General features: G+C 45.2%; 1 protein-coding gene across 3 annotated transcripts in view; it reads right to left on the reverse strand.

Annotated features, from left to right (window-relative positions):
- Positions 1-26,896, reverse strand: part of LOC142257132 (cell adhesion molecule CEACAM16-like) — a 64,380-nt gene that overhangs the window by 20,580 nt on the left and 16,904 nt on the right. The window contains exon 1 of one of the 3 annotated variants that reach the window (XM_075329232.1): positions 15,074-15,177. The exons of the other annotated variants lie outside the window; for them this stretch is intronic. The gene's annotated coding sequence lies outside the window, so the exon portion shown is untranslated. Of the gene's footprint in view, positions 1-15,073; positions 15,178-26,896 lie in introns of those variants that run through there. 3 annotated transcript variants of the gene reach the window in all.

A 26,896-nucleotide genomic window follows, 5' to 3' on the forward strand; every position in this document is an offset into this window, starting at 1 on the left:
TGTGTGGTGCTTGGAGTTGTTGTGGAGTTTTCCCGTTGTCTTGTTGTTTCCTCCCTGCTCTTATTTTGCTCCTTACCTCTTATTGTCTTATACCTTTGTGTGAGCGTGCTGTGAGATAGAGTTGTGGTTTCCCCTGCTTGTCTATCTCTGTTGGTTTTATCACACTCCTGTCCTGACCCTCACCTGGGATATAAGATCAGAGCTGGTCAGTAGCAGGGCCAGGAAGGCGGCTCAAACATCCTCACCTTCAGAGGTATCTCTGAGCTAGGGTTCCCCTAGTCTGAGGGCCAGTCTAGGAGCCCTTATCCCCTGCTCCCCGAATTATTGTGAAAAATACTTTGTGAAAGCTCACAGAACATAATTCTGCTGTTGGGCTTTCTTCACTGCTATGTGAGATAATCTTTCAGATCATATCAAATCTGTTTGACGCCAGAAACGTCTACTATCTCTAGAGATTGATTTCCAGAATTGAATCCCAGAATCCCCTGTTTGTCTATCTCTGTTGGTTTTATCACACTCCTGTCCAGGCCCTTTCATGGGGTAGAGTGTATAAGATCAGGAGCAGGGTTATAAAGGCGGCTCAGACTTCCTCACCTTCAAAGGTATCTCTGAGAAAAAGAATAGCTATGGTCCCCCTAGTCAGAGAGCCAGTCCAGGAGCAGGGTCAGGAAGGCGGCTCAGACATTCTCACCTTCAAAGGTATCTCTGAGATAAGGGATGGCCAGAGCCCCCCTAGTCTGAGAGCCAGTCCAGGAGCAGGGTCAAGAAGGCAGCTCAGACATCCTCACCTTCAAAGGTATCTCTGAGATAAGGGATGGCCAGGGCCCCCCCTAGTCTGAGAGCCAGTCCAGGAGAAGGGTCAAGAAGGCAGCTCAGACATCCTCACCTTCAAAAGTATCTCTGAGATAAGGGATAGCTAGGGTCCTCCTAGTCCGAGGGTCAGTCAAGGAGCTTCTATCCCCTTCTCTCCTCGATCATCATGACAAATACTTTTTAAAACTCAAAAAATCATTCTGCTGTTGGGCTTTCTTCACTGCTATGTGAGATATATCATAAGAGATAAATCTTTCAGATCATATAAAATCTGTGAGACTCCAGAAACTTTTACTATCTCTAGAGATTGATTCCCGGGCCTGTCATATTAATATGCAGACGTTATTGCCCCAGTTTCCTGAAATCAATGATCATTTTCTTTCTCTTTTCCACTGACAAAACCAGATTATTCTCTTAGGACCGTCTCTCCAGACTCTGAATCCCAGACCGATAAGCTATCTCGTCCCCCTCTGCAATCAAACCGATCAGCGTCATGTCATCTACATTCTCGTATCCTCATGATATGTAAAAGCGGTCTTGTCGCACCCCTGGGTTATTCTCCGTCAGAGAAGATATCAAATCTCCTGATCTTACCACTTGACATCTGTCAGGAATTTCAGCAACCATCTACATAATTTCCACGACAGATCACAATTCCCGAGCTTGAGTGAAATTTCGAAGCATCATATGTTGAAAATATTGGTCTGCTAGGGGGTCAATTTTTTAAGAAACTGTTCTGGTTGGTCTTCAGAGTGTGTATTTGATTGAGCAGCAAGCTCCCAATAGATGCTGATTGCGTTTTTGATAGAGCCCCTTATTTAGAGCTTTAAAGGTGTTGTCCATTTTTGGTGCCAATTTCTTTTTGTAAACTTAAATGCACGTATTTGGGGCTAAAAGTAATTTTGATTGAAAATGTTGGACTGTTTGGCTTTTACAGGGTCTTTGTTTCCGAACGCTTTCATCTTTGATGTGGTCATGAAGTGGTGCGGGATGGTAATTATGGGTGAAGAATTGTGTATAGATTTTTCGACACACTACATGAAATACCTGGTCTTGGCCAAGTGTGTGGACCTTCGCTGCACAAGCTGGAAACCCATGTAGGCCACATACTCCCACTAACGTCGGGTAGCCAGGACCAAATGACGAATTACATGCACAAGGAGACCAACTGTTCACTTTGAATCACAACGCTTTAATGTACGGTGTATTCTCGTTCACAACTTTACGTTGCTGTAGCAGCACATATCCTCCAGCATGTTACAGTTTTACTCATCATTATCTATCCAGTTCATCTTCCCTCTGGGTTGCATCCAACCTAACTGGGTCGGTGAGCCCCAGTGCTACCTAGTTCAGCACCAGAGTACACCATGATGGTCACCTTCCCTTCCTGCAGTCTCACAATCAGTCTCCTTGAGGTCCCATTTGACCGGAGTAAAGCTCTGCACATCCGGATGGCTAGTGGGACACTGATTGGTTTTCTGACTATGTATACAGGCCAGTTGAGTTTAACCCGATACCTTGAAGGTTAAGGGGCTTAGCCACTGAAGTCTTGCACCAGTAGAAGTCACACGGTACCTTGAAGGTTAAGGGGCATGGCGACTAGAGTCCTGCACCAGTAGAAGTCAACCCGTACATTGAAGGTTAAGGGGTTTGGCCACTACAGTCTGGCACCAGTAAAAGTCATCCGGCTCCTTTGAATGTTAAGGGGCCTGGCCACTAAAGTCTTGCACCAGTAGAAGTCACCCGGCTCCTTTGAAGGTTAAGGGCCTGGCCACTACAGTCTTACACCAGTAGAAGTCAGCCAGTACCTTGACATTTAAGGGGTCTGGCTGCTAGGATTCAGTCCTATTATCTGGGGTCACTCCATTTGAGGACCGCTCTAGTTACAATGATGTTCACACCCTGTGTCTAAGGCTACACTCGAGTTCCACACTATCTTTCCTGCTATCTCCTTTACTCCATTGCCACAAACCACACACTCCATGTGACCTTCAAGACCGACCGGCTATATGTCTGTCATGTTTGCTCACTAGACCTTCAATAACTCCTTCTAGAGTGAACCGTCACTTTCCCTGCCAGCTGAACCCTCCCAGTGTGGGCTAGTCCCAACACTTAAGTGTTTCTGTTCCTGCGGTCTGTTGTTGGGCAAACTAAACCTTTCACACAGTCCTAATGCAAACATTGTATAATTACCAGCACTTAAAGCCTGCTTTACACGCTGCAATGTATCTTACATTGTGTCGGTGGGGTCACGTCGTAAGTGACGCACATCCGGCATCGTAAGGTACATTGTAGTGTGTGACAGGTACGTGCGATTGAACGGTAAAACGTTCATCGCATACACATCGTACCTTTCTCTAGAATTACACGTCAGATTGTTCATCGTACCCGGGGTAGCACACATTGCAGTGTGTGACACCCCGGGAACGATGAACAGATCTTACCTGCGTCCTGCGGCTCCCGGCCCACAATGCGGAAGCAAGGAGGTGGGCAGGATGTTTACATCCTGCTCATCTCCGCCCCTCCGCTTCTATTGACCGGCGGCTGTTTGACGTCGATGTGACGCCGAACGTCCCTCCCACTCCAGGAAGTGGACGTTCGCCGCCCACATCGAGGTCGTATGGAAGGTAAGTACGTGTGACGAGGGTTAATCGTTTGTGCAGCACGTTCAACAAATTGAACGTGCCACACATACGATGGGGGCGTTGCAAATCGCATACGATATCGTATGCGAAATTGCAACGTGTAAAGCAGGCTTAACCCAATCTTATCCTACAATCTGGCAACTTCCCGAATAAGTGCCATATAACACATTACAATTCACATAACACAAGATTTACAAATGATGCAAGACATAATTCACATTACACTACAACACAATACAATGACGCGATGGGTGTCTTCAGGGGTAAGAACACGATAGCCGCAGTCCACCACTCTTACAGTCATAAGTCGGCATAGGTCAAAAAAGACAATCAAAAAAGCTACAAACTCTACAATGACGCAGATTCTTAGAATTCATTCGGTAGCCATCAATACATAGTACGATGGAGACTTAGCCTGTTTCTTTTCATAAGGGGCTAAGCAAGTAGTTGCTATCTAGACCTTCTTATTCTGCCCGTCGTTGACCTCTGCCGGAAATTCTCCTTCTTCCGGTGACATCACGTCGACAGGGCAGCTTCTTCTCTTCCTTTCTACTCAGTCGTTGGGGCATCACTGCCGATGTCATGCTGATTATCAGCCTGCTCCCCCTGCCGGCTGTCAACCAGCATGACGCCCCATTAATAGAGAAGAATGGAAGTGAAAGAGCTGCTTTGATCACGTGATATCAAAGAAAGCAGTAGAGCCGCCGCCTGAGCCTGGCGAGATCATCGTAGAAGAAAAGAAAGGTATAAAATGTCTGCGAAAACAATTTAGTCAATTGTTAGTGCTTTCCTGCTCCGGTACCGGGATAAAACATCCAATTTAATTAAAGTGCATAAAATCGAAGGCGCACAAAGACAGAAGAGGTGGGCCAGATATCGCTCCGCTCGTAATCATAGCAATTAGCCTAGCACAGGTGGGGGGTGAAATACAATGATGTTAAAGGATCACATTTGCATGACATATTATTTAAAAAAAATCTAAAAAGCTGCTTAAGGTGCTAGTATTAGTTTAGAAGACCAAAATCTGGTGACAGGTTCCCTTAATGAATATGTTCGGATCGGGGATTCCTGGAGAGTATTACTGAACCGTGAGACGTTCGTGGATTTCGGTCGATCTCGGACCATAATGCACAGACTGGCCGCGGTTCTCCAGACCTGAATGTAGAAACTTCATAGAAATATAGAAAACTATCGTATTGAGGTCAAGAGAGGTGCAGCCAGTCCATGCTTTACCGGGCCGTGCTCGGCATCGGGATGAGCCCTGAGCCCTTCTGGATGTTCCATTTAAAAACTATTGTACTATTGTGCTTGAATTTAAAAAAAGGAAATTTTATATTACTATTAAGCAATCATTTTTTCAGTTTAATGCCATCTGGTTATACATTTATTATTATGAGTTTTGGGCGGCATTGATTAGGTAATTTCATCTTGAGTGTATTTTAACCTTAGCAAATTACTATGATTGAGATTGGAGTTAAGGCCGCTTTACACGCAACGTATCGCTAACGAGATGTCGTTGAGGTCACAGAATTCGTGACGCACATCTGGCCTCGTTAGCGGCATCGTTGCGTGTGAAATGCACGAATGACCATTAACGATCAAAATTACTCACCAAATCGTTGATCGTTGACGCGTCGTTCTAATCCCAAATGTCGTTGCTGTTGCAGGACGCAGGTTGTTTGTCGTTCCTGCGGCAGCACACATCGCTACGTGTGACACCGCAGGAACGAGGAAAATCTCCGTCCCTGCGGCCGCCCCCGCAATGAGGAAGGAAGAAGGTGGGCGGGATGTTCGGCCCGCTCATCTCCGCCCCTCTATTGGACGCCTGCCGTGTGACGCCGCTCGAACCGCCCCCTTATAAAGGAGGCGGTTCGCCGGCCACAGCGAGGCACACATCGCTAGGCAGGTAAGTCCATGAGACTGGTCCTAGCGATGTTGTGCGCCACGGGCAGCGATTTGCCGGTGACGCACAACCGACGGGGGCGGGTGCTTTATGTATGTATGTATGTTCAGGTGGTTGGTACTCGTAATTAGTGATGAGCGGGCTCTACCATGGTCGGGTGCTCAGTACTCGTAACTAGTGATGAGTGAGCACTACCATGCTCAGGTGCTCAGTACTCGTAACTAGTGATGAGCTGGCACTACCATGCTCAGGTGCTCTGTACTTGTAACTAGTGATGAGCGGGCACTACCATGCTCGGGTGCTCAGTACTGGTAACTAGTGATGAGTGAGCACTACCATGCTCGGGTGCTCAGTACTCGTAACTAGTGATGAGCGGGCACTACCATGCTCGGGTGCTCTGTACTGGTAACTAGTGATGAGCGGGCACTACCATGCTCAGGTGCTCAGTACTCGTAACTAGTGATGAGCGGGCACTACCATGCTCAGGTGCTCTGTACTCGTAACTAGTGATGAGCGGGCACTACCATGCTCGGGTGCTCAGTACTCGTAACTAGTGATGAGCGGGCACTACAATGCTCAGGTGCTCTGTACTCGTAACTAGTGATGAGCGGGCACTACCATGCTCGGGTGCTCAGTACTGGTAACTAGTGATGAGTGAGCACTACCATGCTCGGGTGCTCAGTACTCGTAACTAGTGATGAGCGGGCACTACCATGCTCGGGTGCTCAGTACTGGTAACTAGTGATGAGTGAGCACTACCATGCTCGGGTGCTCAGTACTCGTAACTAGTGATGAGCGGGCACTACCATGCTCGGGTGCTCTGTACTGGTAACTAGTGATGAGTGGGCACTACCATGCTCGGGTGCTCTGTACTCGTAACTAGTGATGAGCGGGCATTACCATGCTCGGGTGCTCAGTACTCGTAACTAGTGATGAGCGGGCACTACCATGCTCAGGTGCTCAGAACTCGTAACTAGTGATGAGCGGGCACTACCATGCTCGGGTGCTCAGTACTGGTAACTAGTGATGAGCGGGCACTACCATGCTCGGGTGCTCAGTACTGGTAACTAGTGATGAGCGGGCACTACCATGCTCGGGTGCTCGGTACTCGTAACTAGTGATGAGCGGGCACTACCATGCTCGGGTGCTCAGTACTCGTTAGGAGCAATTGGATGCTTAGATGGGCATGACTCAAAGCACCCAAGTATAATGGAATTCAATGGGAGACACAAGCATTTTTCCAGCAGAAAAATGTTCATCCCCCATTGACCTTAATTATATTCGGGTATTCGACTAATGCTCATCCGAGCAGCCAACTGCTCTTAACGAGGACCGAGCACCCGAGCATGGTAGTGCCCGCTCATCACTAGTTATGAGTATCAAGCACCTAAACATGGTAGTGCCCGCTCATCACTAGTTATGAGTACCAAGCACCTAAACATGGTAGTGCCCGCTCATCACTAGTTACGAGTACCGTGCACCCGAGCATGGTAGTGCCCGCTCATCACTAATTAGTACCAAATGATTATAGTCTATGGTTGGACTATTATGGTGGTCTGATCCACCTGTAGGCACAAGACATGGTCAAAAAGCAGAGCAACTGTGACTGAGGTATCACAATTTTATAGGAGGAAGATACTTAATTGAAACATTTTAAGTAGTTTAGTGCCAAATGGTCTGAATGAGACACTAGAGGATTTCACTTAGATTGCAGCTTATGAGGTTTATTTTTGGTTCGGACAGTAATAGGAAATCTAGAAAATCTCCTTGACATGTAGGTTCTGTAAATTTGCATAATGTTTTCACGAGAGAGGATGTGAGATTGAGGTCATTGCTGAATCACGGGATGAGAATGTAGAGGGATCTCGGTGGGATACGTCACTCCTCGTTAGCTCAGGTGTGGCATGGAGCCTGACGGAAATGTCTACTTTGGTGTGCATTGTCAGCTTGATAAAGAAACATGATGAAGGTCGATGTATATATATTTAATAAGTATATATGTATTGCAATATTTAATAAATCTACATTTTGCACAAAGTGGATTATGCTTGCAATCTGGGTTCGGATCTAAGGGTAATGTCTCTCATTGTGGAAAGTGACATGATGATGTGAGGGGACTTGTAGGCCGTGGGGAGACTTGTAGGCCCGGGAGGAGACTTGTAGGCCCGGGAGGAGACTTGTAGGCCGGGAGGAGACTTGTAGGCCCGGGAGGAGACTTGTAGGCCCGGGAGGAGACTTGTAGGCCCGGGAGGAGACTTGTAGGCCCGGGAGGAGACTTGTAGGCCCGGGAGGAGACTTGTAGGCCCGGGAGGAGACTTGTAGGCCCGGGAGGAGACTTGTAGGCCCGGGAGGAGACTTGTAGGCCCGGGAGGAGACTTGTAGGCCCGGGAGGAGACTTGTAGGCCCGGGAGGAGACTTGTAGGCCCGGGAGGAGACTTGTAGGCCCGGGAGGAGACTTGTAGGCCCGGGAGAAGACTTATAGGACGTGAGGAGACTTATAGGACGGGAGGAGACTTGTAGGCCCGGGAGGAGACTTGTAGGCCCGGGAGGAGACTTGTAGGCCCGGGAGGAGACTTGTAGGCCCGGGAGGAGACTTGTAGGCCCGGGAGGAGACTTGTAGGCCCGGGAGGAGACTTGTAGGCCCGGGAGAAGACTTATAGGACGTGAGGAGACTTATTGGACGTGAGGAGACTTATAGGACGTGAGGAATCTTATAGGCCGTGAGGAATCTTATAGGCCGTGAGGAATCTTATAGGCCGTGAGGAGACTTATAGGCCATGAGGAGACTTATAGGCCATGAGGAGACTTATAGGCCGTGTGGAGACTTATAGGCCATGCAAAGCTGCTCTGGGAAATTAAAGATTCAAATTGCCTCTTCAGAGAGGGAGAGTACTTGAACCCTAGTGCCTCCTATTGGATTTAGCAATCCTAAATTAAAATATTGACTCTTTAATGAGTTTTGCCAAAAATTAGGGTAAGGCCTCATGCACACATTCGAGTTGTCCATACGATGCTCTCTGAATATTTCATGGATAACACATGTACCTGTGATCTATGGGGTCAGTCACATGTCCATGATTTTTTGCAAACCAAAAGGGCCACAGAAAATGGTGGAGACACGTCTGATTTTGATCTGAGAGGTTGGATCAAATTCGGCAGTGGTCGATAAAAAAAAAAATCAGTCCCCTATATCGGTCATGTTTTTTATGTCTGTGGCATCCAGCCAGGGCCGGCTCTAGGTTTTCATGGACCTTGTGCACACACAGTTCCGCGCATACACAGAAAACAGATACATACACATACAGGCATACATACATATACATATTTGAAGACAAATTCACAAGATTACATATAAACAGACATAAATGTATACACAGTCATATACACTGACATTCATAGATAAAAATCATACACACAGACACATTAGAGGTATTATTATTATGGGGAAGCCGGCAGCAGCCTCACTCACCTCCCCCACTTGTCTCCCGTCCAGCTCCTCCAGGGCATGTGGTTGTGCCATGCTGCATGATCATCATCACTTTAACAGACATGGCTGCACACAATGCACACTGAGACTGCTGTATATACTCCACAGGAGACACAGAGGATACAGTATATACATCACTGGAGGGACTGGGGGGTATAGACATCTCTGGGTGTGTAGACACTCCTGGAGGCATAGACACTTCTGGGGGCATAGACATTCCTGGGGCATAGACTTCACTGAGGGGCATAGACAGCACTGGGGGGTACAGAGATCACTGGGGGCATAGACAGCACTGGTGATACTGCGGGCTTAAACATTCATGGAGGCATAGACATTTCTTGATGCATAGACAGCACTGGAGGGCATAGACAGCACTGGAGGGCATAGACAGCACTGCGGGGCATAGACAACACTAGGGCGCACAGACAGCACTAGGGGTTATAGACATCACTGGGAGCCCGGGGGGCATAAACAACACCACTGGCTGAAACTGCGGGCATAAACATTACTAGGTCATAGACATCACTGGGGGCCTAGGCATTCCTGGATTCATAGACAGCATTGGAGGGCATAGACAGCACTGGGGGTCATAGACAGCACCGGGGGGTATAGACAGCACTGGGGGTATACACAGTACTATTGGAGCATATACATTACTGGGAGGGCATAAACCATGAGTGGGGCAGCATACACATGAGTGGGGGGCATACACATTAGTAGGAGGGGCTTACAGCACTAGGGGGCATACACGTTACTGGGGGAATACAGCAATGGGGCACCTACACTTTACTGGGGTGGGGGTATACAACACTTGGGGGTTACACACATTGCTGGGGGCATAGAGCATTGATTGGGGTGCATATGTTACTGGGGGGAATACGGCACTGGGGGCATACACTTTACTGGGGTGGGGGGCATACAACACTAGCGGATATACAGCAATGGGGGATGCTGGCACTGCTGCTCCTCTTCATCTGTGGCACAGGAGTGCACCGCACGCTAACCCCACTCAGACATGAACTTCAATGCATGTGCGCGCAGCATTCAGTGGTGAATGCTGAGTGCGCGTGCTTGCACTGTAAGTGCAGGTTTAAAGGGCAGGCAGCCAGCAAACTGCAGCTGCTGGCCTGAACACTGCGGTCCTCAGACCACAAAAAAGAAAACCACTCCTGCCGATGGCGAGTGGGCCCTTTGTTAGTCCAGGGCCCTGACACTTGCCTGGGTGCGCCGGTTCTGCATCCAGCAACCGGCTAAAGTGAAAAGTTTAGAATCACCCTTCTTTTGCCCAGTTAAAAAAATAAAGAAATATATAAAAATAAATACATATATGACATCACCACATTCGTAATAGTCCCACCTATCAAAATATGAAATGAATTAACCTTATGAGTAAATACTGTAAAGAGGAAAATAGTTTTGGGTGGAAAAAAATGAAAATGCAAAAATGAGAATTGACTAAATACCGTATTTAAAAAGGTTAAAAGTGTTTATAAAAATGTTAAAAAAACATGGATGACTTCTCCAAGGAGCGGCGCCCCTCTTATCCAAGGGCTGTGTCTGATATTGCAACCTAACCCCAGCAAAATAAGATGCAGTACCAGACACGGACCATACAAAGAGTGGCGCTGTTCCTCAAAGTATCCATACGTTTTGGTGATTTTCTTATCTACTACAAATACTTTAAATATTTTCAAGTGAATAACTTCTCTCCAAAAAAAGCAGAACTAAGCACTTATCGGAGATTTTTCCTCGAAGAACACTCAATTCCTTTGTATGGGTTTCGAATAGACCGTCTCATACCGCCATGAGTCAAGTGCTGTGCTGAAATCCACATTCACATAACAGAGGGGCACTTTTTTTTTGTTAAAGAGGGCACTTGAAAATTTTGCAATCTTCAATTTAGCAAAATTCCTCCTTGCATATCTGTACGAGAAGAGATTGTGCCCGGTTAGATAAAGCAGAATGTAGCACTCTCGGATTCTGCATTACTGAGCCCGGCCAAGAGATTAGTAAATGTTTTATCATGCTGTCATTTCAGCACATATTATGCTGAACAGATTCATTAAATGTGTCGGGAATGGAGGATGTCAGCGCCCAGGGCAATGTCTATTAACTAGAGATGGACGGAATCGATTTGCAGGACCCTGGTCAGTATTTTGTGGCTGTCAGATCGGGACCAGACTATGGTCTACTAGCTCTGAACATCCGCGGATCTTCTTTTGATTAGCTGGCCTTGCTTGGTGTCACATGTACACTGTAGTGTCAGGCCGGCTAATCGATAAAAGAGCGGTAGGAGATGATCTCTGAGCTCCTGTCCAGCGAGGTTTTGCCAGTTCTACTGTTAATTACATGAGGACTAGAGATGAGCGAACCCATCAAAATTCCATTTGGTGGGTTCAGCCGGACATTAGATAATGTTCAGTTCTGGACCCGATCTTGACCTCAACGCCATTGGAAGTCACTGATTGGGCAATGAGAGGAAACAACTGTTTTTCTGTAGGGTGGGCGCCGGGCCCCCAACCCTGCCGGGCCTGGTCACGGTTACGACTTGTGCAACCATAGGCGTTACGCCCCTGGCTATATCCCATAATACTGTTGTTACCCTCAGTGTGGCCCATTCAAACACTGCAAGCACCAAGCGTACCCGAGCACAATGATACTCAATTAAGTGGTCAGCATACGTAAAGCACCCAAACTTCGATTATAAACACTGATTTCTTTGTGGTAAAGTCCATGTTCAGTGCGAACACCAAACTTTATTGTTCGGGTTCGATCATCTCTAGTGGGGACAAGAGTATGTATAATTTCCCCCATAGTCTTCTCTGTCCCCATAGTCTTCCTCTCCCCTCAAAGCTTACCAAAGTTTAGAGTATGTCATGTTTCTTTAAGGGTGATTTTAGGGCTGTGTGCCATTGCCTCCTCAAACACCTGATCAAGGATGTGATTGGGTCAATTTTGTGACCCAGGGAAAACCCCTGTATGAGTCTTTTGCTGAGTTTTTGGAGCAGAAAATTAGACAAATTTCCAAGTTTTTGAGAAGTTTTGAGTTTTTCTTCCAAGGGTTTGGGCAGTTTCTGCTCCAAAAACTCTTAAAAAGCTCAGTGTGGACATACTGTGAGACCAGTGGTGGACACAGACCAAGAAGAGCCCATTGGGACCCTTGCAGTCCAATAGTTCTGTCTTTGACAAAGGCAGTTTGCGGATTTGGAGGTGGTAGTGAGCACATACTATGAGACCAGTGGCAGACACGGATAGAAAAGGGTCCCTTGGGCCCTTGCAGTCTAATAGTTCTGTCTTTGACAGAAACAGCTTGCAAATTAGGAGGTGGTAGTGGGCACATACTAGGAGACCAGCGGCGGAAAAAGTCAGAGTAGGGACCCTTGCAGTCCAATAGTTCTATCTTTGACAGAAGCAACCTGCAAATTTGGAGGTGATAGTGAACTCCCTTACCTCTTGGGCCTCTGTGTGGCTTCACAGGTTGCCCCAATGATATTACCACCCCTGTATCAGACACACTATCCTATCGTTTTGCGTCCCCAACTCCTATGCAGACCTATGCTATGCTATGGTTTCAGGCTACAAAGCAAACCCTATGTATGATCCTGCAGTCATGTTTTACTTTCTTCTACCTAGCATTAAGAGACATGTGCAAATGAAGAATAAAGAAAGAAACAAACAATATATAACCTGTGCAAATGAACAATAAAGAAACAATATATGACTTGTGCAAACGAAGACTAAAGAAAGAAACAATATTGACATGTGCAAACGAAGACTAAAGAAAGAAACAATATACAGTCATATGAAAAAGTTTGGGCACCCCTATTAATGTTAACCTTTTTTCTTTATAACAATTTGGGTTTTTGCTATTTCAGTTTCCTATATCTAATAACTGATGGACTGAGTAATATTTCTGGATTGAAATGAGGTTTATTGTACGAACAGAAAATGTGCAATCTGCATTTAAACAAAATTTGACCGGTGCAAAAGTATGGGCACCTCAACATAAAAGTGACATTAATATTTTGTAGATCCTCCTTTTGCAAAAATCACAGCCTCTAGTCGCTTCCTGTAGTTTTTAATGAGTTCCTGGATCCTGGATGAAGGTATTTTTGACCATTCATGTTTACAAAACAATTCCAGTTCAGTTAAGTTTGATGGTCGCCGAGCATGGACAGCACCCTTCAAATCATCCCACAGATTTTCAATGATATTCAGGTCTGGGGACTGGGATGGCCATTCCAGAACATTGTAATTGTTCCTCTGCATGAATGCCTGAGTAGATTTGGAGCAGTGTTTTGGATCATTGTCTTGCTGAAATATCCATCCCCTGTGTAACTTCAACTTCGTCACTGATTCTTGCACATTATTGTCAAGAATCTGCTGATACTGAGTTGAATCCATGCGACCCTCAACTTTAACAAGATTCCCGGTGCCGGCATTGGCCACACAGCCCAAAAGCATGATGGAACCTCCACCAAATTTTACTGTGGGTAGATAGTGCTTTTCTTGGAATGCCGTGTTTATTTGGCTCCATGCATTACGCCTTTTTGTATGACCAAACAACTCAATCTTTGTTTCATCAGTCCACAGGACCTTCGTCCAAAATGTAACTGGCTTGTCTAAATGTGCTTTTGCATACCTCAGGCGACTCTGTTTGTGGCGTGTTTGCAGAAACGGCTTCTTTCGCATCACTCACCCATACAGCTTCTCCTTGTGCAACGTGCGCTGTATTGTTGACCGATGCACAGTGACACCATCTGCAGCAAGATGATGCTGCAGGTCTTTGGAGGTGGTCTGTGGATTGTCCTTGAGTGTTCTCACCATTCTTCTTCTCTGCCTTTCTGATATTTTTCTTGGCCTGCCACTTCTGGGCTTAACAAGAACTGTACCTGTGTTCTTCCATTTCCTTACTATGTTCCTCACAGTGGAAACTGACAGTTTAAATCTCTGAGACAACTTTTTGTACCTTCCCCTGAACAACTATGTTGAATAATCTTTGTTTTCAGATCATTTGAGAGTTGTTTTGAGGAGCCCATGATGCCACTCTTCATAGGAGATTCAAATAGGAGAACAACTTGCAAGTGGCCACCTTAAATACCTTTTCTCATGATTGGATACACCTGCCTATGAAGTTCAAAGCTCAATGAGGTTACAAAACCAATTTAGTGCTTCAGTAAGTCAGTAAAAAGTAGTTAGAAGGGTTCAAATCAAGAAATTAATAAGGGTGCCCATACTTATGCACCTGTCAAATTTAGTTTAATGCAGATTGCACATTTTCTGTTAGTACAATAAACCTCGATTTCAATCCAGAAATATTACTCAGTCCATCAGTTATTAGATATATGAAACTTAAATAGCTGCTGCAAAAACCCAAATTGTTATAAAGAAAAAAGGTTAACATTAATAGGGGTGCCCAAACTTTTTCATATGACTGTATGACCTGTGCAAACGAAGAATAAAGAAAAAATATATGACATGTGCAAATGAATAATAAAGAAACAATATATGATATGTGCAAACAAGGAATAAATAAACAATATATTATGTGTGCAAACGAAGAATAAAGAAATAATATATGACATGTGCAAACGAAGAATAAAGAAACAATATATGATATGTGCAAACAAGGAATAAATAAACAATATATAATATGTGCAAACGAAGAATTAAGAAATAATATATGACATGTGCAAACGAAGAATAAAGAAACAATATATGATATGTGCAAACAAGGAATAAATAAACAATATATAATATGTGCAAACGAAGAATAAAGAAATAATATATGACATGTGCAAACGAAGAATAAAGAAACACTATATGATATGTGCAAACAAGGAATAAATAAACAATATATAATATGTGCAAACGAAGAATAAAGAAAAAACAATATATGACCTGGGCAAATGAAGAATAAAGAAACAATATATGACCTGTGCTAATGGAGAATAAAGAAAGAAACAATAGATGACCTGTGCAAACAAAGAATAAAGAAAGAAACACTATATGACCTGTGCAAACGAAGAATAAAGAAACAATACATGGTGTGCAAACGAAGAATAAAGAAACTATATGACCTGTGCAAACGAAGAAGAAAGAAAGAAACAATATACAGAAAAGAAACAATATATGACCTGTGCAAACGAATAATAAAATGACTTAACTGCATCAATATCATGAACATTTTGAGTAAATAGTATTAGAATCCCTATTAAATCCTACCTCTTATGTCCACGCAGATCACTGAGAGTCCTGATCCTCGGAAACAATAATCCGAAATGATTGATATACTAATAATCTGCATAGGAGCTGAGCTCCTGAAATATCCTGTACATTAAACCGGAGCACGGCGTAGTACAGCTATCCCGTCCCCTAGTCATTCACTCCTTCTATTCATTCCACCCTGTTTCCATAGAAACCTGGGGAGAGGATAGAATTTTCTGTGCTGACTGGCTGCATTGCAACAAAAACACATGTTGCAAAAACACGCTGCAAAAAAAAAGAAAAGAACATCCAAAATCCACTACGTTTGCAAACCCTGCTTTAATCTGCCCTTATGCAAAATAAAAAAAAAACTTATATATAGAGAAAAATTATAATTAATGATAATTGCCTATTATCTGGTATGTAGCTAAAGGGGGTGCCGAGGTGCCAGATACGGCGGCTGTGGAGTCTGAGGGGGGGACAAAGGCTCCTCTTCCAACAGTATTGGGAGAAATTGGCGCCCAAGAATTTCTAATGCAGTCTCCGTCTGTCTTTAAAACCCTTCATCGTACTTTGGATAATTGTAAATCTGGGTATTGAGGTCCTCTAATTGCTAAACTGCACCATGCCCCCCATTTCTGCTCAACTCTGATCTACAGACTTTCTACGAATCCAATTATGACTCTCCGAGAAGAGCCGAAAAGAAGCAAAGTGGTGCCGTACTGGGCTGTGCTCCTAACCCATCGATTAAGAAAATGGTTAAAGTCTAAGAAATTGGAATCTTTTAACATTATAGCATACGGTATGTCACCAATGTCTCTCTCATGATTCATGCATGGCCCTGCCGTCCCTGAGCCGGTGCATGTATCCTGCCTCCAGGGTTTAGGTCTCTTGGGAGGGGCCTGATCGTTCTGGCCATGTTCTGAGGGTCACACCGCTATATCTTGGTGCTGTTACCTCCGGGACGCTGCCAGTAATATTTCCAAACCTGTTGCGTGCACTGTTCCTGTGAGAAGTTATCTGTTTCTTGTCCTGCTACCCATTACTGTTCGTCTTGACCTCCATCCCTCTTGCCCGACCTAACCTCCATCTCTCTTGTCCGACCTAACCTTCATGTCTCCTGTCCGACTTGACCTGACCTTGTTCCCACGACCTGAGCTGACCTCTGTTTCCATGACTTGTCTTGACCTCCATACCTCCTTCCCGACCTGTCCTCCATACCTCCTGGTCCTCCGCACTCCAATCCTGCTCCGTGTCCTCCCCTTCCTCCCCTTTGTTTACTTGCTGTCTTGGTATACAACCTCAGCTCTGATCTTTGATATTGGCTTGTTTTCCCCTCGGTACAGACGCAACATCCAGGCATTGACCCTGACTGATCACTATCCCTGCTCTTGTGTTAGCAACCTCTAGTGGGCTTCTGTCTAACTGCACTCAGGAACTCTTTTCCTACCTGATTCGCTGCAACCCCTAGTGGTAGCTTGACATTCTCATACTCGAAAGCATAGAGGGGTTAATAATGTGGTGCCCATTTACTGCCATAGGTCCTTTGTCCATTCTCTCCAAGTAGATTTGCATTGTATCCAGCACTGTGATAATCTTCTAAAAAGACTTCTTTACGAATGATCATAAAATTACGCAGTATCCCCCTGACCCCCGGATCCGATCGCGATTACGACCCCTGCGACCGCGAACATTCTGGCTAAACCTTTAGTCATTGCATATCATCTCACTGCGATTTAGGATTAGGCCTAGGGTGTAGAAATCTGTAAATCCCTCTATGCATGTAGGAGTTTCATCTAAATCCTCCCCACAAAAAGAGCTGTGATCGAAGACTCGATGAAGTCATAGACTGCAGTTCTAATGGACTCGCTTTGAGCTTTTGTCCAGTGGGGTCTGTATTTTCAGACAAGCACAGAAACATTGAAGACTACTATGCTTTTGTGCCTGGCTAAAAGTACGGACATGTTCGGGGGGGGAAAGACACAAATGAGAACATTTGAACTCCTACGAGTGATTGTATGGATCCCCCAGGATCCCTTTTTTAGGGGATACAAACGGAACTGTAGTGCCGGTATCCCTGTACAGATGCTGAGTTATTCACCGATCCGGCTGGGTTGCTTCTTCCCACTCATTCCCCCGGCCATCCACATGTGCTGCTGCCTCCTTCCCCTCCTGGGGCCTGTGAACACAGCCAAGGTCTACCGGGAGTGTGCATAGGGTGTGCGCATACACACCGGCCCTCCTCTTAAAAGGTCGGAGCGCCATTTCCCGGAAATGCCTCTCAGCCATAGGCTGTGTATTTAAGACACCCTCCCATTAGAGGAGGTGCCTGCGCAATGCCATTAGTTAGTCAGTGAGTCTTCAGTCTGCTACCTTTCTAGTTGTCAGGTCCTGAGCCCCTGTTCTGTTTTTCCCTGTGTCCCATACCTGGCTGACCGTACCGTGTCCACCACTCCTGTCCGTACCTGCCTGTCCAGCTTGCCTCAGGTCATTCTGCCTGTAACTGTCTATTCCTGAGTCCATCATCTTCCCTGGGGGTCTGTTGTCACAGTCTCGGCCACTGCCTGGGAGTGGTACCTGGCGTCCACCTCACGGTAGGTGCTTAGTTAAGCCCCCCACACTAAAGGGTAACACAGGTCTCCCCTGAGGTCAGTGGGTCCACTAACCCTACACTGGCCGCCATCATTACAGGAACTCTTGGACCCACTTTATAAAGATAGCGTGAAATGGGCCTAATTGTGCCTCCATCCCGGCAGCTGAACCTCAAGATCTCAGCTCAAGGACCACAGGATCTTACAAAGCTTCGGCTCTAACCAAAATTTCCTGAAGAACCCTATTGTAGATTGTAATATTCAAATGTGCAAGACGAATTCAAGATAATAGAAGAAATACCCGGAGGAATGTTCAGCTGGAACAATAGGAATGTCTGAACTAGGGGCCAAGTAGAGAGCAGCTGTTTTTTCGAGCACAATGATCCTATGGTTTCTGCATGCCATTGCAAATGAGTAAAGGATAGTAAGAGGAACACAGCAGGAGATGACCCGGCAGAGGCGAGCGCAGGCTCCGTGTGTGTTATGTAACATGATTCTACATACGGTTTGCATTGTGAAACAGGCAGCCTGAAATTAATTGGTGGTTGAGGGATTGTCCCAGAGGTGCAAGTAACTGGAAACAGATTGCCGCAGCTAAGATGGTGTTGAACACGTGATTGCAGCTGCAGAGGGAAGACAGACAGTGAGTGATAGGAATATCTACACTTATTGATTGCGTCGTAGAAAGGTTTTTTATTATTTACACCTAACGCGTTGTAGACACATCGGAGCATATCGGGTCAATGGCAGACAATCATATCTGGTGCTCATCAGACATTACAGGTCCCAGTGGCGTAACTAGACTTCGATGGGCCCTGGTGCAAAATTTGGACCTGCCCCCCCCCATTCCTGCATGTTGGACAGATGTATTTATATGTATGTATGCATTTAGTGTTCTAAATTCTATAAAGACATAAGAGTTGCCCTCCCATGTAGTAATGTTGCCCATCGTGTTCTATTGTACCCCATCCTGGCCTCCTTCCCGGTAAATGTCCCCTATCCTGGGCTACTTTCTGACAAATATGTCCCCCATCCAGGTAAATGTCCTCCATCCTGTTCTAATGTACCCCATCCTGGCTTACTTCCTGGTAAATATGCCACCCATCCTGATATATATGATCCCCATCCTGGTATATATGCCCCACATTCTGGCATGTCCACCATCCTACTAAATATGTCCCCATTCAGTATATTCTGCTCCTCTCCTGGTATATAATGTCCCCTCATGGTAAATATGTTCCTCTCCTAGGCCCCTCCTGGTATATTCTGTCCCTCTCCTGGTATATACATTATCTCGATCCTAGTAAATATGTTCCTGTCCTGAGCCCCTCCTGGTATATACTGTCCTTCTCCTGGTATATTCTGTCCCTCTCCTGATATATACTGTCCCCCTCCTGGTAAATATGTTCCTCTCCTGGGCCCCTGCTGGTATATACTGTCCCCCTCATGGAATATTCTGTCACCTCTCCTGGTATATACTGCCACCCTCCTAATAAATATGTTCCTCTCCTGGGCCCCTCCTGGTATATAGTGTCCCCCTCCTGGTATATACTGTGCTCACCCTCCCCAGCTCCTACTTCGCACAACGTTCTCCTCTATAGGTGGCAAGCAGTGGCCGGCAGCTTTCATCGGCATCTGAGCTATTGCAACGCATGATGTCAGTACCATGCTCTGCCCTCAGTCACGGGGGCGCCGCTGAAAGCTGGAAACTTTAGTTTGGCCGGCAGCGTATAATGAAGTGCAGGAACCCAACGGGTCTGTGCACTGCAATGAATTTCACCTGGATGTGCATCCAAGACCGCACACTCAGCTAAAGCAGGGGCTGGGGTCGGCAGGACCCCTGCACCTCCGGGTCCGGTCACGATCCCTGCAACCACAATCTTTCCACTCCTGCCAGGACCCTAATCATAGGAACATGTTTTGCAGAAAAAATTTAAGGTGTAATACAAAAAATGAACTTTAAGCCCCCAGATATTATACTGTAGGTTGTTGGCCCTTTACTAAGCACTATAACGCTCAGGATTAACACTGCAACGCCACAAAGGAAAAAGGAAAAGTAGTGGAATGATTGAAATCGCACCATAAATAGACATGTAACTGATCTGCAAATCTCGATTTATTCAGGGGCAAGAGCACAAGTGCAGAAATTCTCGCACCAGCCTTGACTGCTATAGATTATTATGCATCGTCTGAGGAATGTTCTGCCATGCTGAAATTATTTGGGCAAAGCATCAAGATCCACTGCTGGCAGCTCCTGTGTAGTCACCGAACAATGATGTCCCAGATGTGCTCTATGGAATACAAGTCCAGAGACAATGCAGCAATGGGAGCACATTTAGGCGATGCTGGCTGCATACAGTACTATGACCCACCAATGGTCTGGAAATTATGAGTTGAAAAATGGCTCCTGGCACACTTTGGTGAAATGTCAATGCTACTTGTTCCACGACTAAATTACTAGTGCCATCGAGCTGTGCATCTCGCTACCATACATAATGCCACCCCACTCTATAAACCCTGGAGTAGGATTGTTGTAATATTAGTTTACCATAAAGTCTCCAAACCAATATCTGGCTATTATTGTGTCCTACACAAAAGTGAGACTCAGCTCAAAAGGGTAGACCTCCATTCCAGCCTTTGCTGCCATCCTGCTGTTCACCATGAAGGTGGCATGAGGTCAATGAAGAGTTAAGGGGGAACATCCTACTGGTCCTCCTCACAGTATTATAGTGTTGAGGTATGCATATGTATACTGTAGACCAGGGGTCCCAAACCTGTGGCTGGAAAGCCACATGTAGCTGTCTGCCAGCTAGATGCAAGGTCTTAGAAACAGCTATGAGGAGCAGGTCTCCAGATGGAGACATCTGTGAGTAGCGCCACACAGGAGAGCAGATCTGAATGGACGCAAAAACTCCTGGATATTTATATTCTACTTTGGTGTGGTGATTTCTGTAGAACAGCTTTGGCTGTCATGATATTGGTAATGGGAGCTCTGGGTATCACTACTGTGAGGGGCAGGAGCTGAATGTGGATCGTGACTTTCTCTCAGAGCTGAATGTTGCTCCTGGCCCTCTCTCAGAGCTGAATGTAGCTCACGACCCTCTCTCAGAGCTGAATAGGCCTCACGACTCTCTCTCAGAGCTGAATGTGGCTTACGACCCTCTCTCAGAGCTGAATGAGGCTCGTGACCTTTTCTCAGAGCTAAATGTAGCTTGTAACCCTCTCTCAGAGCTGGATGTGGCTTGTGACCTTCTCTCAGAGCTGATTGTGGCTCCTGACCCTCTCTCAGAGCTGATTGTAGCTCGTAACCCTCTCTCAAAGCTGAATGTGGTTCGCGACCCTCTCTCAGAGCTGATTGTGGCTTGCGACCCTCTCTCAGAGCTGAATGTGGTTCGTGACCTTTTCTCAGAGCTGAATTTGGCTCGCAACCTTCTCTTAGAGCTGAATATAGCTTGTGATCTTCTCTCAGAGCTGGATGTGGCTCGCGACCCTCTCTCAGAATTCAATGTGGCTTGTGACCCTCTCTCAGAGCTGAATGTGGCTCGTGAGCCTCTCTCTGAGCTGAATGTGGCTCGCGACACTCTCTCAGAGCTGGATCTAGCTCGTGACCCTTTCTCAGAGTTCAATGTGACTTGTGACTCTCTCGCAGAGCTGAATGTGGCTCGTGACCCTCTCTCCGAGCTGAATGTGGCTCGTGACCCTCTCTCCGAACTGAATGTGGCTCGCGACCCTCTCTCAAAGCTGAATTTGGCTAACGACCTTCTCTCAGAGCCCAATGTGGCTCGCAACCCTCTCTCAGAGCTGAATGTGGCTCTCAAAGTCAGTAAGGTTGGGGACTACTGTGGCGACACATGGGTTGATAATATTTGGTATAGGTATAAAACACAAGGTGTGCCAATTGCTTGCTCACCTGTGTTGATTGTGCAACTGTAGGCACAAGTCTTTTAACAGCATAATTACAGAGAATTGACTGCCTTTTGATGGGAGGCACCCAACAGGACGCATTTGTAGGACACAGTGGAACAGAAGTACATACTGGGCTCTGGATGCGGTACCAAAATGCAGAATTAGGTTACAGTCCAAAAATTAACTCTGGTCCTGGGGTTGGTGGATTAGAAGCCCTAAAAGCGGTTGCAATCTTCAAGTGGCTCCTTAGGTATATTTTGCCATGAAAGAATTTTTAGAATTCAGCCCAATGCGTCTATATCCTAGGTCCATAGGCAAACTATACCCAATGGGTCTACATCCTTAGGTCCATAGTCAACTATACCCAATGGGTCTATATCCTTAGGTTCATAGGCAAACTATACCCAATGGGTCTACATCCTTAGGTCCATAGGCAAACTATACCCAATGGGTCTATATCCTTAAGTCAACAGATAAACTATAGATTACCATTTCTTTTTATTCAGGAGGCTTGATGTTCACAGGCAGGTAATGTGACTCCCTTTCGGTGGCCCAACTCTGGGTTTCTCTCTTGGAAACATGAAGAAAACGATAAAAATGTGTTTGTAAAGTGACAACATTCCTATTGAATGATATATACAGGCATGCGGCATTACAATATGCCATATCCGGAGATAAAGAACAGTAAAAACCTTGAAACTAACTTAGTATCAGCCATCGTACTCCAGAAGACAAAACCTGCGGAATCAAGCTATGTAAGCACTCTCGTAAACATGAATCAGATATTGACCGAAGATATGGATAATAAAATTATGCCTCAGTTCTGAGCTTCTATGGAGGGACTCGTGGATCTTCCATGTTCTGCATGGTAATTATTGAGGGCTGGGCTGGTCAACAAAAGTACCAAGGGATTCTTTGTTGGGTATGTGCTCTAACACAACGAGGGTGCAGAAAGCCTAATTGGAGCCATTGAAGTGTACTTTTTATTTTAGGTTTTTACACTAAGCATTTCCAGATCTTAATGACATTTCTTGGAGGATTAAAAAGTGTACATGCACATGCTGTCACAGGTGTGTCACGGAAGACAGACAGTCATGTGGTTTCTGGTTGTAGAAGGTCACAGTGTTTGGCTGAGCAGAATGCTCCTTGACTTTCCATTGTTCCGGCTGTCAGTATTCATTAGTATAGATCGCTTTCCTGCTGGATTTATCTCTCCTCTTTTGGACCCAGCAGGAGATCGCCTTCCACCCAACTGCTGATCATCAGAATTATCTTGTTGGCTTAAATACCCCTTCCTTTCTTGGACTTGTGCTGGTGATATTTTCAGTTCTGATATATTGAGTATTTATGTGGTTCCAGTTCCTGTTTAAACACAAAAATTCCCTGTGTGTTTTTCTATATATGCCCTTTGTTTGGTGCATGGAACTGTTCATTTATAATTAGCCTACTACAATTATATTGCAGTAGTGCAGATCCATATTCCTTGGTTTTTCTAAGATTTTCAGTTCATTCAAGCCTTGGCTGCAAGCAGGTGGCTTGTACTCCTTTGTGGTATCATTGCTGAAAACCTTGCTGAGCCTCTATCTGAGTCATTTGTAAATAAGTAGTTCAGGCACTTTTCCCCTGTGTGTCCTCCTTGTGTCTTCTATAGTTGTTTAGTGGAAGACGAAGAGCTCATCCCATCCATTCACTATTTAGGGCCCAGCATTAGGAATACTTAGGGTCAGGTATCCTGTTTGGCGCTGAGCCAATCTAGGGTGGTGAGGGACGCCAGGGACCAACAGTAGGTTCAATCAGGGGTCACCATCTTCCCAGCAGATAGCTTTCCTGCTGGATTCATCTCTCCCCTTTTGGACCCAGCAAGAGCTCTCCTTCCACCCAGCTGCTGACCATCAGCATTATTTTGGTGCTTAAATACCCTTTCCTTCCTTGGACTGGTGCTGGTGATATTTTCAGTTCATTCAAGCCTTGGTTAAAAGCAGGTGGCTTGTACTCTATGGTATTGTTGCGGAACATTTTGCTGAACTTCTACTAGAGTCATCTGTAGATAATTACTTCATGCACTTTGCCCCGTGTGTCCTCCTTGTGTCTTCTAGAGTGTTTAGTTGGGTTGATGAAGAGTTCATCCCATCCTTTCTCGATTTAGGCCCAGCACTAGGAATACCTAGGGTCAGGTATCCGGCTTGGCGAAGTAACTATCTAGGGTGGTGAGTGACCCCACGGACAAGTGGTAGGTTTAGTCAGGGATCATCATCTTCCCTTTCCCTAGACACAGGGTTTCCTTCCCTTTCGCCGGCGTTGGGTACTTCCCCATACCTAGCGTGGCACATGCTCTGTACGCACGGAGAAAGGGCCTTCATAATCATAATTCTGATGGGCCCAAGGGGCTCACGTCCAACGTAGCTGATCATCAATAGCTGCGGGTGGAGTAGAAAGCAACTACTGTCTACAAGGAATGGAAGGAAGGTCTATGACGATGACGTACCCTTGGACACTGCTCGATTGTCCTATCTGTGGCCTAGTTTATCTCCAAGTCTTATCACACCCTTTGAATATTTTCAGCTGAGTGTTAACACTTGTGTAGAGAGAGTGGTATGAAAATGAAAAAGCAAACATGCTTTAATCTAAGGTCACTTCATCATAACTCTTGTTATTCAATTTACCAGGTCCAAAAAGAGATATTTATTGCTCATTAAATTTCCACCGCCCTAAAAAAGTTAATATTAAACTGTAACGACCTAATTTCCTAAGGTGTTTTTGCCAGTAATCTGCATAAAACATCTTAAAATGTCATAAAATTTTTACGCAACCCAAACTTTAGAAAATCGGGTGGATTAAGCACGCCTGACCAGTTCATCGTGATTTTTTTTGTCCTATTTTGCCTTAAGAAAATGTCATTGCTAATCAGGTCATCACTTTTTTTGAGGGCAACGTTAAAATATAAAAATGGGGAATATTTTTGAGACATTTTTATTCATAGCTAATGACCAGAAATTGATGGTTGAGTTTACGGGACATAGGGAAGACCAAACTGGTTACGGGTGTGTCATGTGTTGCAGACAGTCATGTGGTTTTGGGCCATAGAAGGTCACAGCGTTTAGCTGAGCAGAATGATCTATGACTTCCATTGTGCCTGCTGTCAGTATTCATTGGTTTAGGTAGGTTTCCTACTGGATTTATCTCTACCCTTTGGACCCAGCAGGAGCTCACCTTCTATCAAGCTGTTGATTATCAGTATTCCCTTGGTGTTTAAATACCCCTTCCTTCCTTGCTATGGACTGGTGCTGGTGATATTTTCAGTTCATTCAAGCCGAAGTGGCAAGCAGGTGTTTTGTACTTCTCTGTGGTATCATTGCTTAAAGTTCTGCTGAACTCCTTCTTGATTAATCTAATGATAAGTAGTTCATTCTTTTACCTGTGTGTCCCCTTGATATTTTCTATAATTGTTTAGTTGGGTTGATGAAGATCTCATCCTGTCCAATCCCTATTTGGAGCCCAGCACTAGGGATACCTAGGGTATCCAACTTGGCGCATAGGTGCAGAACCTTGCTATGGTGGTGAGGGACCCCAGGGCCAAGCACTAGGGCTACCTAGAGTCAGGTATCCGGCTCGGCACATAGGTGCGGAACCTAGCTATGGTGGTGAGGGACCCCAGGGCCAAGCACTAGGGATACCTAGAGTTGGGTGTCCGGCTCGGCGCATAGGTGCGGATCCTATATAGGGTGGTGAGGGACCTCAGGGACCAGCAGTATTTTTGGTCAGGAGTCACCATCTTCCCTATCCCTAGATACAGCGTTTCCCTTCTCTTCCATTTCACCGAGCGCTTGGTACTTTCCCGTACTAGCATGATAGAACCTTTGTTTTGTCATTCCTGGAACGTACGTTAGTCCAAGTACAGGCTCCATATAGTTTTTAAGTCTTCTTATCTTATTATTGAAAAACATATCCAGATGAGTGTTAATACTTGTGTAAATAGGCCAATATGAAGAAAGAAATAGGCAAATAATTATTTGCAATCTGAAGTCACGTTGAAACATTTCGTAACTCTCAATATTCCACTTGATGGTCAAAAGTCACACTTAGGAAATTACAAAACAGTATATGTAATAATACGGTTACGACTGAGCTCTTCCACTCACTAGGGTATGAATAACCCAGGGAAGATGTTAACCACAGGTTCCTATAAAGATTAGGGGTTCCCTAAACTTGGCCCTGTTTTATTCCTACCTGACTGCGGAGTTTGGCACCCTAAAGCTTCACAATGGCACTAACAATCAACGTCGGGTGACCATGAGTGCCCTTAACTGCGCCCTAAACTATAAACCAAAACACCAACATAAAAAAGTGCTCACAGGCAGAGGGTGAGACACAGGGCTAAAGACGTGTTCACACTGTTGTTCCAGGAAGATGGAGGAAGTGGAAAGAAACCCACCAAGACCTACGGAATAAGTTGAACCCTCCAAATCATAAATCAAACAGAATGTGAGAATGCTTGAAAGAGAAACACACGAACCACAAGGAAAAGCAAAAGTGATTACTCAATATTATCCTAAACTGATAAGCTGGGACTCCAAACATCCATCAACCTTGGAATATAGCCAGCATTGAAGGCATATGTATGGTGAGAATAAATAGCCCTTCCCAAGATGTGATAGGGAAAACAAAATGAGAAACTGCTAAAAAGGGAAATATGCAAGCAAACCACAAGGAAAAAAAATTGATAACTCAGTATTATCCTAAACTGAGGAGTTGGGACTCCAAACATCCATCAACCTCAGAATATCCATTGAAGGCATGTGCATGGTGAGAATAAAAAACCCCTTCAAAGATGTGATAGGAAAAACAAAATTAGAGAATGCTGGAAAGGGAAATAAACAAACCACAAGAAAAAAGCAAAAAGTGATAACTGAATATTATCCTCAGAAGCTGGGACTCCAAACATCTATCAACATCGGAATATCCATTGAAGGCATGTGCATGGTGAGAATAAATAGCCCCTCCCAAGATGTGATAGAGTAAACAAAATGAGAGAGAATGCTGGAAAGGGATATACACAAGCAAACCACAGGGAAAAGCAAAAGTGATAACTCAATATTATACTAAACTGAGGAGCTGAGACTACAAACATCCATCAACCTTGGAATATAGCCAGCATTGAAGGTATGTGCATAGCCGGTATAAATAGCTTCTCCCAAGATGTGATAGGGCAAACAAAAGGAGGAAGTTAATACACATGAATAGAAAAAAAAAAAGCAAGGCAAAGGAAAGACAATAGAACTAGCAGCAGTTGTATCAAGACAAAAAAGGCTGTGATCCAACAGAGAGGGAAACTTATCACACAACC

The sequence above is a fragment of the Anomaloglossus baeobatrachus genome, chromosome 11, assembly GCF_048569485.1.
Source record: "Anomaloglossus baeobatrachus isolate aAnoBae1 chromosome 11, aAnoBae1.hap1, whole genome shotgun sequence".
NCBI lineage: Eukaryota > Metazoa > Chordata > Amphibia > Anura > Aromobatidae > Anomaloglossus > Anomaloglossus baeobatrachus.